The sequence below is a fragment of the Triticum urartu genome, chromosome 1 (assembly GCF_003073215.2).
Source record: "Triticum urartu cultivar G1812 chromosome 1, Tu2.1, whole genome shotgun sequence".
NCBI classification, from domain to species: domain Eukaryota; kingdom Viridiplantae; phylum Streptophyta; class Magnoliopsida; order Poales; family Poaceae; genus Triticum; species Triticum urartu.
The window spans coordinates 103,044,403-103,055,876 of NC_053022.1; the positions used below are offsets into that span (position 1 = coordinate 103,044,403).

The 11,474-nt window shown below is 45.0% G+C and overlaps 1 long non-coding RNA gene across 17 annotated transcripts in view; it reads right to left on the reverse strand.

Moving 5' to 3' along the window:
- Positions 1 to 368: 368 nt before the first annotated feature.
- The window catches only part of LOC125550572, a 38,707-nt gene continuing 27,601 nt past the window's right edge, over positions 369 to 11,474 (reverse strand). For 3 of the 17 annotated variants that reach the window (XR_007301700.1, XR_007301714.1, XR_007301711.1), the window contains exons 5-9: positions 10,698 to 11,452; positions 10,183 to 10,249; positions 9,648 to 9,732; positions 9,065 to 9,152; positions 7,570 to 8,946 (exon numbers count right to left, since the gene is read on the reverse strand). This is a non-coding gene — a long non-coding RNA (uncharacterized LOC125550572). Of the gene's footprint in view, positions 865 to 931; positions 1,270 to 2,119; positions 8,947 to 9,064; positions 9,153 to 9,647; positions 9,733 to 10,182; positions 10,250 to 10,697; positions 11,453 to 11,474 lie in introns of those variants that run through there. The other 14 variants (XR_007301705.1, XR_007301703.1, XR_007301698.1 and 11 more) reach the window with 14 other exon arrangements.

An 11,474-nucleotide genomic window follows, 5' to 3' on the forward strand; every position in this document is an offset into this window, starting at 1 on the left:
CTGTGGCCGGTAGGATACTAAGGAATCATGACGGGTCAGTGGTGTTTGCGGCCTACCGCTTCCTGTTCCATTGCAACGAAGCGTTGGAGGCTGAGATTCACACGTTGATGCAAGGTATGGCTGGTCATACAACACACTAACAAACCGGTCATTCAACACACTAACAAACCGGTTCTGGTTCAGTCTGACTCTTCTGAGGCACCATCCATTTTATCGGGGAATATGCTCACTCATATGGACATCTTGCTGAAGAAATAAAAGAGCTCATGGAGGTTAGGGAGTTTGTTAAACATAGGCTTAGAAGGGAACAAAATAGGGTTGCTGATCGGTTGGCTAGTTACAACCGTACAGAGTACAGAGTCTATTATCGCCGTATGGATCCATAGAGGTCCTTGCATTGAGAACTTGTGCCTCTTGATTGTAACCCTGTTACATTGGAATAAAATTCCCTTTTCTCTCACAAAAAAAATTATAAGTTCACATTTCTTCTCACCAATGCTGAATTTTGTTACTGATTCATGGCTTGGTCCATAACTGTAGTATAATAAGTTACAAATTGACCTTATAACATAATTACATCCACCACACAAATACAATTCTTGGACCATCAGCACCTAAACAAGCTCCCATCAGTACCAACCATAGCTGCCAGCTTAACATGATTGTTGAAGTTAATTTGCCAAGGAAATCAATGATAAGAGCTTGCATATACACAAAGGAAACAACATATAACAACAACCAAAACTAATACATATGTGGAACATAAGAATTATACTATTTGTTTTTTTACCTGAAGTACAACCATTATCACCAGAATGGCCACGAGGTGATTCCCGCTAGAAACCTTGAATATGTTCAGCTCATCTGTTTCATTGCATTGAACTCATCAAACACCTTAGAAAAGAAAGATGGCATGATATATATGCCCAACTATGTTAACAACATATATTCTAATTCACATTCGATGAAACTATTAAATTACACCAGTACATCAGGAGGTAGTTACTCCTGAACTATAAAATTCAGAATTTAAGCTTCTAGTCCTGAATAAATGGATACAGTAAACAAGTACAGAAATTGCCAAGTTATGTTCTCTATTGCCCAAACACTCGCCAAGACTGCCTCATTAAAGGATCGAGGAGATACTAGTAACTAGCCAAGTTAGGAGGAATGACAGCCATATCTTGCTTTGTTTCTTCAGATCCAAACGCACGCTAAAGGCCTTTCTTCCAGATAAAAACTGGTCTGTCAAGCCCTAAAATAGTTACACTGTACATCAGATGTAGAAATACACATGTCACAATTGCAAGGACAAACATTACTGCTCCCCTCCTCATTTTATCGCAAAAGATAAATTCCCTCTCTAATACATAATTAATTAATGGAGGCGGTATCCCAGAATAATCTCATACATAATGAAGATGCACTTGTGATGATTTATAAAATGGATTATGTTAACCTTTGAGTCCTTCATTTTCCATGCACATGGGATTTCCCACAATTTATGCAGGGGCTAAAATATCATACTGTTGAGCACCAGAATCAGCTCTTTCAGTCCTCAGTTTCACAGGAACAATTTCATCTTATGACTGCCGTAAAATTCAGTACATACTACTAACGCAAATTTCACTCTCCAACTAAGATTTTTAATGAGGCACTCTTCGCTACTAATATTATCAAGCATAATCAAATATCTCACAATATCAGCAGGCAATCAACAAGGTGGACCATCAACATGCATTTTTGGAACTAGAATGTGGCACAGAGAAATATGATCAACAACTAGGGAGTGGAAATTATGCTCTTCTATTACAAAGGGATAACAGTTAGTACTTTGTACTCCCTCCATGGTGATCTAAACACTCTTATATTTCTTTACAGAGGGAGTAGCATCTAAGGCCTAATATAAATAAAGGCTTGTGTGACTGACAGGCAAACAACAGCCAATTAAAACAATATTTTTCTGCAAAACCTAAATATTGTACAAGGAACATCTTTACCTCTCATGTGAAAGAAACCCTATGCACACAAGGTTAGACAATTAAAAATACATAGATTATATTACCGGAAGTAAAAGGAATGCACCTTTAGTTTGAAATGGAATATCTGAAAAGCCTACCTTACAGGGAGATTCAAAAGAATTATCATGGAACCTTGATTTAAATCTTTTCAACTTGCTGATTGCTGGACTATCAAGGAGATCAAGGAGAAGAGGGTTAAGTCCTCTTGGTTTGTGGGTTGAGTCGACCAAAAATTCAGCAAATATTGACAGTCGTTCTCATTGCAATGAAAATAAATCCATCTGGAAACTGCTAGGAGCCAAGCATTGCTCCAGACAACATGAAACACAGAACATAAGTTAAATTACTCATGTCATCAGATGGATAATCACAATAATTTTACTTGTGACATTGGGGTAGAGGTGGGACGCAAATCCTCACAATGGCAAAGTGTTGGTATGGCACTAGCTAAGCTTGTAATTACTGTTGCTCCCCAAAAGCTCGAGACATTGCCGTTCAAATAAATCCAAATTGAATTCTGTGAAGTTGGCTAATGGCAACTAAACAAGAAAATTACGTGATGCACTGCAGCTGGACTTCTGGAGTGAGCAGAGATTTGGGAGCATTACTGAAGAATATACGTGATTCTAAAGAATGCACACGCAATGAAAAAGGGCTGAGAAAAACTCTGTCCTTGCCAGAATCCGTACCAGCCTCAAGGGGACGCAGGCCTTCCACCGGCAGGAAGATACAATGCCCCAGGCCCGAATCCTCTGCAGTCGATTTCACACGCTGATGCCCACCCCCGAATCAAGCAAGAGCAGAAGCACAACAGTAGGGACGCTGTAATGTGTCGCCGCAAAGTCGAGGCCCCGATTCCTCCGCGACTGAAGCCGAGCACCGACGAGGACACCCAACGCAAAACCGCCCGCTCGCGGCCGAAACCGATCGACCCTCGCCTCCGACCTCGATGCTGCTGGTAGTGGAGCCCGCGCTTCCCAGAAACTGCGGGGAGGCTAGCTCGCAATACCCACGTCCAAAATTTCTTTTCCTCGCTACAACAACAACAACAACAACAAAGCCTTTAGTCCCAAACAAGTTGGGGTAGGCTAGAGGTGAAACCCTCAAGATCTTGCAACCAACTCATGGCTCTAGGACATGGATAGCAAGCTTCCACGCACCCCTGTCCATAGCTTGTTATTTGGTGATACTCCAATTCTTCAGGTCTCTCTTAATGGACTCCTCCCATGTCAAATTCGGTCTACCCCGACCTCTCTTGACATTCTCCGCACGCTGGCCCCAGATGTCATAACTCCCAGGGCCTCTGGGAGCTTGACTGGTTTCACTTTCCCTCCGTTGCCACCGCCGCCAGTCTCTCCACCTCTGTTGCCTTGTCTACCAGCTCTTTTCAGCAGTGGGATCATCGCCTTGGTTACTTGTGTTACTCTCGTCTCTCATCCTTAGTTCGGCATGGTCTTCTTGAAACTTGCGAGGCCTTAATGCTGCACTGACTCGAACCTTTGCCCTCTGTGTTTGCCTTAGGCACCCCTTGGTGATTGTCAACCGTATGTGGTCCTTTAGCTGATGCAAATCGCTTTGCTTTCCTCCAAAAGCTGAGTTGCGCTCCTCGCAACCTGGTCCTTGGGTCGTTACCGGTGACTCCAACTTGATCTAGCAGGCGGGGGGCGGGTAAGAATAACGCTACCCTAGAAAGAAGATAGATGGGCAGATTTCACCGTTTCCTTGATGACCTTGGGCTTCGCGAGATCAACCTCATCAGGCGGCGCTACAGTTCGAGCAACGAGCTACGGTCACCAACGTTGGTGCAGCCAGACCGGTTGTTCTGTTCAACGAATTGGGGGTAATGACATCCTAGTTGCTTTTCTGCGCGAATACTCCATGGCTTTAGATTTAGCCTATACACCACGATTTTCACGCCTAGGGCTCACTAGTCCCACTTCAAGGATATCTGGACAGATTTTGATGGCTTCCGCCAGGTGGTTGCTAATGCCTAGCATGTGTCGTCGCACCTTTGCCAACTCTAGTGTTTGGATGTCTTGCTGAAGCATATGGACAACACATTGCAGCTGTGGAGCGACCGGCATATTGGCAGCATCAAGCTACAACAACTCATGGCTAAGGAAATCATTTTTCAGCTCAACACGGTGCAGGAGTCCTGACAGCTGTCCCAAAAGGAGTTTAATCTGCGCAAAGAGTTGAAGCTTAAGTTGCTTGGTTTGGCCTCCCTCAAGTGCATCATCCCCCACCAGCCCTCCGCTTCCACTAGCTAGCCGAGGAAGACGCAAACACGTGCTACTTCTACATCCATGCGTGCCACTGCCACTGCAAAAATCACATGGTTGCCATTGCCCGTTACAATATTGTCGCCTTGACCCATGAGGATAAGGAGTAGACGTTGGCAGACTACTCGTCCATCATGGGTTGCGCTATCCCTCGTAGAGTTGTTTTACCAACTCGCTTTGGAGATCTTCAAAGATGAGCTTGCCCTAGTCGTCCACCAGCTCTATTTGCTTATACCGGGTTGCCTCGTCGAGCCTAACGATGCCCTCATTGTCTTGGTGCTAGAGAAGAAAACTCAAACCATGTCACGCACTTCCACCTGATCTGTTTGCCGCATACCTTTGGTAGGCTTTTCTCTAAGCTGCTTGCTCTCCACGTCATGCCTCGGCTCCCAGAACTGATCAAGGAAAACCAGAGCTCCTTCATGCTCACCACTAAGGGCTTGCACATTAGACACATCGCAACCCTCATGCTCAAGGTTGACACTGTGAAGGCATTCGATTCAGTCTCATGGCCCTTCCTCCTATGGTCTCACGGCAAACCGGCACTGGCAGCTGATTCAACGAGTTGGTGTGGATGATTCTACCATAGACACCCTCAACAGGGTGCCCGAGAGGCATATTCTTCACCATCATGGCCTGTGGCAAGGTGACCCCCTTTTGTCTTTGTTGTTTCTTCTTTGTGCTGGAGGTGCTCAACGCCTTGTTTGTGCATGCAAAGAACATTGTCATGTTAGAGCCATCGTGCTGGCGTGGCGTCAGGCACCTCATGTTAGTGTACAATGCCGAAATGGCCGTCGTCCTGTCTTCGACGTGCGGCAACCTGATCTTGGTGGCACGTCGAGCTTATGCACCAACTTTGACAAGTGTTCCTTTGCACCAATCTATTGCAGCATCGCCGAGATCTAAGTGATTAAGCTAAGCTTCGCATGTGCTTTCCCAGTGCTCCAGTGCACCTACCTTAGCCTCCCCTTGTGCAAGATTCGCACGGTCCACATGTAGCCTCTTCTAGACAAAGTTCTCAACTGCATCCCCACTTGGATTGAGAATCTACTAAACATGAGAGGCTGGCTCATGCTTGTCAAATTAGTACTTCTCTCCATCCCAGTCTATCAAGCCATCGCCATGCAACTGCCTCTGTGTTCACTTGCATTGGTCGAGAAGTACATTCGCGTTTTCCTTTAGAGCGGGACCAACATAGTCAGCGACGGGCAATGCATGGTGGCCTGGAGCAAGCTGTGCTTCATGTGGAACTCAGCGGCTTCAGGATCCTTAGGTACATCTCTCATTTGCTAGGTGGATTCCTTGTTGAGCAGGGCACACTTCCTCAGTTCTCTTGTCCTGGTGCTCATGCTCAGAAGGGTGTTGCTGAGCGCAAGCAGCGTCACCTTCTTGAGGCGGTTCATGCGTTGATGATTGTCGCCTCTCTTCCACCTCACTTTTGGGTTGAGGTAGCTTCTACTTCTACCTATCTCATCAACATTAATCCTTCCTCTGCTCTATAGACTGACATTCCTCTTAAGCATCTTTTTGGTTGTTCTCTTGACTACTCAACACTTCATTTGTTTGGTTGTATTTGCTACATTCTTTTTGCCCCCCATGAATGCACAAAACTAACTACTCAGTCTGTTGAGTGTGTCTTCTTAGATTACAATGATGCAAGGGCTATCTGTGTTGGGATCCTGTCAGTCGTCGGATGCACATTTCTTGGGATGTGACTTTTGATGAGTCTCGTCCTTTATATCCCTGTCCATCCTCTCCTTTGACCTCCCCCATTGAGGATATTTATTTCCTCACTTTTTCAAATACACCTATCACTCAAGTATTGCCCTCGTCCACCCATCCCACCTTGTCTTCCCATACTACTGTTGTAGACCCCACACCTTTGTAACTTGTGGCTTCCCCATTGATTCCCCCTCATCATCTTCTTTACTACACTGATCATCCGCGTGTTGTGAATTCTTCTGATGAGCCACCTCCCTCGACTATTGTCTTCTTCTGTTGGCAATGCACCACCTCCAGCTTAGCCTACTTATGGCTTCCAAGCTCGCCCGCTTCTGCCTACTGACCGCTATGGTTATTCTAGCACCGCTCTTCTCGAGACGACTTATCATGACGTTGTTGCTCATCCTAAATGGCAACATGTGATGGCATCGAAGATTGATGCTCTTTCACGCATTGGCGCGTGGGATCTCATTTCCCTTCCTCCTCGTGCTCGTCTCATCACTTGTATGTGGGTCTACAAGGTTAAGACTGATGGTTCTCTTGAGCATTACAAAGCTCGTCTAGTGGTGGGAACATGGTCATGACTACGATGAGACATTTGCCCCTATGGCCCACATGACCACTCTTCGCACACTTTTCGCTGCGGCTTCTCTTCCTGATGACATGGTTTGTCATCTTTGTCGCTCTCTATATGGCCTTAAGCAAACCCCTCGTGTCTGGTCTGAACGTTTCATCTCAATAGTGATTGCGGCTGGGTTTTCAGCAAGTGCTCATGATCCTGCACTTTTTTCTACATTTCAACTCGTGGGCGAACTCTTCTTCTATATGTCGATCATCACCGACAATGATTCTAAGTACATTACTTTCTTGACATTGAGGTTTCTTCTACCTTTAATGGCTTCTTTATTTCCCAAGAGAAGTATATCCAGGATTTTCTTGCTCTTACTGATGAGCGCACTATTAAGACTCCTGTGAAGCTCAAAGTCCACCTTTGTATCCACCTCCGCTCCCTACCAGTCCGGCTAGGCATCCATTGTCTGGTTGTGGGTTACTATGTGTGCTGCCTCGATCCCACATCTTGTCTTCCCTTGTTAGGTGGCCGCATCACCGCACTCGGGCACCACCATCGGTGAGCAAGAGCACGAGCAAGCGTCCTTTCGACCTTGTTCAGTCTGATGTCTGGGGTCCATCTCCCTTTGCCTTGGAAGGAGGTCATCACTAGTATATTATCTTTATAGATGATTTCTCTGAACACACATGGATATATTTTATTTCTTCCAGGCCTGGGCCCATGGGCGTGCAGTTCGTGCGACGGAAACATGGCCAATTTCCAAGGGCCATGAAATTCCTAGCACAAGGCAGCCCATAGCAAGCAGCAGCCAGCAGGCCTGCTACTCGATATCCAGCAGCCAGCAGCCAACAATCGTCTGTGGCATCCCAGCTCTACTGTGAGTTGCAGCAAAGTTGTCATGAACTGTGGAGATCCACAAGCAGCGCCGCATGTACATGGGCAGCAAATTTAATAAGAAATTTAGTTTTAGCCATGAATATCAAAAGTAGTTGAGATATATATTTAATTCACCCAGTGTTCAATTAACATGTGAACACAACATGTGTAAGTGTGACCCTTAAAAAACTTTTTTGTATGTGAGAAAGAATAGTGTGCGTGTATCAAGATCATTCTCTAATGATGAAGATTTAACTGGTGTCACACATCAGATTTACTAACCTGCAATGTGCCTAACAATCAGAAGATTCCAATTCCATTAGCTCAAGCTAATACAGAAGCTGCTCAAACAAAAAATGCAGGCAGTAAACCAATCACCGCCACGTCACCTTCTTACCTGCAGCTTGGGAGCAGGCTGCCGCCATCGACCGCCGCTCTGCATCTTGGCGGCTGGATCCATCCCGCTGTGGTCATCGGTATCGATGGAAAGTGAGTGCTTGGAACGGCCCGCCGCCATCGACCACACTCACGTCACCTTCCCATGGTCTGCGAAGAGGTGGCCTGGGCGACGACGCGGCGAAGAGGAGGAGGCCACGACGCAGCGAAGAAGAGGAGGTACCGTCAGATTGGGAAGGCCTCCTGACTCATGCCCCTCCACCCCAGCTTGAAGTCTCAATTAGCATAACAAGGAGACATGAAAAGCCCATTCTCAAATATGTGATATATCACGGCCTGTGAAGGCCAGAAATCTGCTCAAGCTAATACAGAAGCTGCTCAAACAAAAAATGCAGGCAGTAAACCCACAGGCCAGAAATCTGCTCAAGCTAATACAGAAGCTGCTCAAACAAAAAATGCAGGCAGTAAACCAATCACCGCCACGTCACCTTCTTACCTGCAGCTTGGGAGCAGGCTGCCGCCATCGACCGCCGCTCTGCATCTTGGCGGCTGGATCCATCCCGCTGTGGTCATCGGTATCAATGGAAAGTGAGTGCTTGGAACGGCCCGCCGCCATCGACCACACTCACGTCACCTTCCCATGGTCTGCGAAGAGATGGCCTGGGAGACGACGCGGCGAAGAGGAGGAGGCCACGACGCAGCGAAGAAGAGGAGGTACCGTCAGATTAGGAAGGCCTCCTGACTCATGCCCCTCCACCCCAGCTTGAAGTCTCAATTAGCATAACAAGGAGACATGAAAAGCCCATTCTCAAATATGTGATATATCACGGCCTGTGAAGGCCAGAAATCTCATCTACGGAACTACAAAAGTGGAAACATCTAACAATGTCTGTTGTGTGTCCTTCTCATATACTTTATTTGTCAAATAGACTGTAATAAATAGTATTAGGTATCTTTTGCCGAAGAAATCACATCACATACAAAAAAAGGCAAGTCTTCATCTATGTGCTATCCTTGTGAAGTCACTAAATCCATGGCTATGGATTTTCCTCGTTAGCTCTGCACACAGGCCTCTACACTGCATTATTAGTGTAAAAGTGGCAGCTCTTAGAAGCGTTATATTGTTCGGTAAAGCTTCACCCAAGAATTGTGCAAAAACATGACTTAATAGACATTAAAGGTCTCATGTTCCTCACCAAGTGCATGAACACATGTCAGGCCCGAAGTTCTCAAGATTTCAATACACGTTTTATAGATAAAAATCCATGTTCACAGGACCGCCAACTACACAACAAAGCATGGAGATTATCTTTGGAATATAACATATAACAACAGCGAAACAACAACTTAGTAGCAACCGTGCATTTAAGGGCAAAGGCCAAATTCTGTTGCTACTGAGTTGTATCTTGTCTGAAACTGCGCCCAGATACAATTGGTAGTATTAAACAATTTGGTTCCAGGTGTGTAAAGGAAAAGGTAACCTCCTTATTTTTCAGGTAATATCAAATATATGGCTCTACATAGGACTTAATAGACCTACAATGGTAGGTACTGAGATACAAATTTAGATAATTTAATGAGAAAGCTAATGCCACGATCAAAGTATGTCTGTATATTGTGCTAAGTACACTTTAAGGCTTGAAGAAAATGCGCATATATGTCAAACGACGTAACAGTGGGTCCCATTCAGTAAAAAAAATTGCAGCCAAGTATAGAACCAGCAAATTAAGCAATATCTGGATCCATCCTCTAAGAATAGCTATTTATCCAACATCATACCTTGGGTCATTGGCGTAAGCTGACGGCAAGCTAGGATAGCAAATAAAGAATAGATCTGCTACTTTCTAGTAATTCTACCAGACATCTGCATGGAGAAAACATGGCATCAGAGGTGAACGATCAAACACGTGGCAAGCATCAAGCAAGGCCATCAACCATTTAAGTAATACATGAAAAGAACCACCATATATGTTAAGGAGCGAGCTTTTGCGAAATAGAACATCGTTGGGGCAAGTTGGATAATGAGTTTCAGTTAGGATAGGATAAGAGTTAACAGTCAGTACATGATAAGAGTTACAGTAGCATGCAAGCAGTATCAAATGAATCTAAAAAAGCAAGCCCACGGGTAGGCACAAGCTGAAGCAACTCTCAGTTTGACGAATGTGTGACCTCACTTAAACATGGATTGACTTTTAAACTACCAAAAGGGGTGAAACACTATAATGGATTGGAGCACATATGTAGGAATATGCAGACCAACAATTTGGCTTGAGCAAGTCAAATAAAAAAGTATCAAAAGGGGTGAAACAATAACCTGAGTGTGTGGGATGACAAATGCACGCTCGTCATGAAGCATATCGGCATGGTGCAGATTTGGTTTTCTGAAATAAAGCATTAGCAATTAACTTTTTTTTCATCACACATGGCCAGAGATATGAATGACCAACATATTAAATCTCCTTCTTAAAGCATGCAAGCCGCTGATATAGGTAGCAAACCATCAGCTAAAGTAAGATACTGGACACAAAATTTTATTTACATAGCGGCAAAATGCTCTGCTGTACAAAAAACATGTAGCATCACAGAAAATCTCCCCAGAAGAAGCTAGTTTATTTTCACATGGCCAGTTTACCTTTCTGATAACTAAAACAATGTGTCAATCAAACAAGAGAATAAAGTTATAACCAGATTGATCAAGAAACCTCTATTGCTTGCATACACACCAATGAAAGGTAGCTGGCAATCTGAAATTGCAAACCTGGCTAAAGGAAGTGAAAGCTCTAAACTGAAAGGAAACATGGGGGAAGCTGAGCAGTGATGGCACCATACCTCCAAGTGCCTCGCTGTTGTCGATAACTCCCTGCAGACTACCAAGAAGTAATCGCTGCTCTCTGTGGCCTCCTTTGAAGGATCATCTGAGACCACCGTACTGTATGCCAAGAAACAAAACAGCACGGGGAGTAAATATTTTTCAGATCAAGGACGACTCACCGGGGGGGAGGAAGTGGAGCGCCGCCAGCCACAACACGTGAAGGCCATGGGACGGGAACCTTCACCCCCTCCTGCTCCATCTGCTTGTTGTTTTCGATGGCATGAAACTAATCTAGCAAACTCAATCTACCAAGATGATGCCCCATTAATTTTTTCATATAAACACATATATAAAACAAACTGAGCAGGGATAAACAATAGGCTATAGGAGTACATGTAGGCAGTGGAAGAAAACAACATCACACTGGTTAAAGTGCAAAGGAACACCCCTGGGCTAGAACGTATAGTTTCCTGTAAAGAAGCATCTTCAGACAGATAGATCCAAAGATGCACGGACATGCAAACAAATGACCTCTCATATTACGACACCTCTAGAAGCAGACTCCTCTGGACTTTCCCTACCAGCCACAACACTCCAGGCCGGACACAAGAGCCAGTTTCGCTGTATAAACTATTGGCAACAAACAGGTAGAAGACAAACCTGCCTAGGAGACACCGACCACCACAACGACTCTGCTTACAAGCAACGACGAGCAGCAACCTGCCTAGGTCAAGCCTGCACATCAGCCCGCGCTGAATGCACCGCTGCAGTTCTACAACAAGAACAACCGGGGA